General features: G+C 32.7%; 1 protein-coding gene across 1 annotated transcript in view; it reads left to right on the top strand.

Annotated features, from left to right (window-relative positions):
- LOC106879001 (zinc finger protein 22-like) overlaps window positions 1-2,518 on the top strand; it is a 10,947-nt gene that overhangs the window by 6,315 nt on the left and 2,114 nt on the right. The window lies entirely within an intron of this gene.

Below are 2,518 nucleotides of genomic sequence, written 5' to 3'. Positions count from 1 at the left end.
GGTGCGGGGACGGCCTGATCTTTGTCTATCTTTGATCGAAGAAGTTTCCTGGTAACGATCAATCGTCCTTTTTATCAACATTCTGTTAATTTTGAGGTTTTTCCCTAACTTGAATATTTCAGGTGGACGCATGCCCTTCTCATGTTGCTCCATGATGAATTTTCTCTTCCATTCAACAGACATTGCAACAAAATTTTAATATGTAGTTTCTGAAATACAAGAAAACATATAATAAACTATCATTTAACTCAAATAAATCATTAGAATTCTTTGAATATTATTATGAAAAATAGTTTTGAACTTTTGTAACAGTATTTATGCCGCACCCTGTAGAACATACCATCTGTAAACAAGTAGTAATTTTTAAGACATAAAATTAAAATATTCTCAATTGAAGGCAAGATTGGTAATGTTGTCTGTTTAAAGAAAGCTAAATATAAAAGGAAGGTAATTGTAAATATTTACAAATACTTGCTGTTTCAGTGATGTTTGTAAATATTTATGAATGAAGAATTTTGCCAAGGCATTGAAGTTTGTCCTCGAGATCTTATTCCCTTTCAGGCAGTAAAGTGTGTGAGAGACAGAGAATGTTTAGACATTACTGGAGAAAAAAACAAAAAGTCTGTGCATGCCGTTAATGTAATCCTGTGTAATTTTGGACTTTGTATGGTTATGTATAGAAGTATAAACGAACTACTGTACACACACACTGATATACTCATTTGTTTTGAAGCTTCTTTTGTTGTATTAAATATACTCGTCCACCTGCTATGGAGAATGAATCAGACAGAAGGTGATGATTATCCAGAGAGAGACAAAGGTGAAGAACAGCCAGTGTCACTCAGAAAGAACTGGATGCAAGAAGGTTAAACAATATATTAAGGTTATTATATCAATCACAAGAAGTGAGACAAGAAAGATGAGCACAAGATGCAATAAGACAGGCTCAAAGATGTTAAAATTAGAAGGAGCACCTAATTGCACAAAGGAGAGATATCCAAAGAGAAAGCGGATTAAATGCCATTCATAATTTTGTCTGGCATGCTAATGATTCTATAAGCTCGTCGCCCTTTTAGCAACAGAGATAATAATTACATATATAACACAGATGGAATTCTAGTTTAAGCACCCCATATAACCCCCCATCCAAAATTCAGTGGTGGGGGTATGAATTTTCAGAGAAGTTTTGCGTATTTCAGTTTTTGTTTGTAGCCGACCATGTAAGTGTAGTTGATTAAATGATGGCTTCGGTCAGAAGGCAGAAGCATCTTTCGTCAGGGTCGACCACTTTTGAGTGGTTACATTTTATTTACAGACAGCCACTAAATTTTGCGTGAAGAATGAAAAAGGGAAATAAGGAAATGAGACATCGTTTAACATTTACCCAGGGGTTTTCAAACTGGTCTGCAGACCACAGGGGGTCCGCAAGGACAAGACAGGGGTCCGTGGACAGCAAATACTTTTTATGGGCAATTTGATTTTATATGTTTTTTAATCGAAATCTTTTAATTGACAATAAACCTATTTTGTTAAATACTGTTAAATAAATAAATGTAAAAATATATGTTATTTTAAGCAAATATTTATGTGTAAATTTCATAAGCAAATATTTATGTGTAAATTTCATAAGCAGTGTCTCAGTCAAAATATATACTGTACTCACATGGAGAGTTCATAGAAATTATTGTAGTTACCACAACTTAGGTAAAGTCCGCAAGTCAAAAAGTTTGAAAACCCCTGGTCTAGTGCAGGGGTTTTCAAACTTTGGTCCGCAAGGACAAGACAGAGGGTCCATGGACAGCAAATACTTTTTATGGACAATTTGATTTTATACATGTTTTTTAATCAAAATCTTTTAATTGACAATAAACCTATTTTGTTAAATACTGTTAAATAAATAAATGTAAAAATATATGTTATTTTAAGCAAATATTTATGTGTAAATTTCATAAGCGTTTATAAGGGGGTTCCTAAGGTAAAGCCTGAAATATAAAGGGGTCCGCAAGTCAAAAAGTTTGAAAACCCCTGGTTTATACATAATGTAAAAATATGTTATTTTAAGCAAATATTTATGTATAAATTTCATAAGCGTTTATAAGGGGATCCCTAAGGTAAAGCCTGAAATATAAAGGGGTCCACAAGTCAAAAAGTTTGAAAACCCCAGCATTAACACATTTTTTTAATTGTTGTGAGTGAAAGCAACGAGCTGCAGTGTCTCAGTCAAAATATATACTGTACTCACATGGAGAGTTCATAGAAATTATTGTAGTTACCACAACTTAGGCAAAAAATTTTGTACATACAAGTCAATGTATGGAAAACTGAATTAAGAATTTTGAAACAGGTTTCTATAAAACTAGTTTTTAAACACCGAATGGCTATGAGGATCCACCAAATCTAAATGATTATGAAAGTGGTTCATAGATAAAAAAGAAAAAAATGGTCGACAACCACTGCATTAGAGTATCTTTCGTTTTCGGATATTTGATTCACTTTAAGATATAGAAAATATATATAT

This window comes from Octopus bimaculoides, chromosome 29 (genome assembly GCF_001194135.2).
Source record: "Octopus bimaculoides isolate UCB-OBI-ISO-001 chromosome 29, ASM119413v2, whole genome shotgun sequence".
Lineage (NCBI taxonomy): Eukaryota > Metazoa > Mollusca > Cephalopoda > Octopoda > Octopodidae > Octopus > Octopus bimaculoides.
Note: the sequence above shows the minus strand (reverse complement) of the source record. Positions and strands in the feature narration are given on the sequence as shown.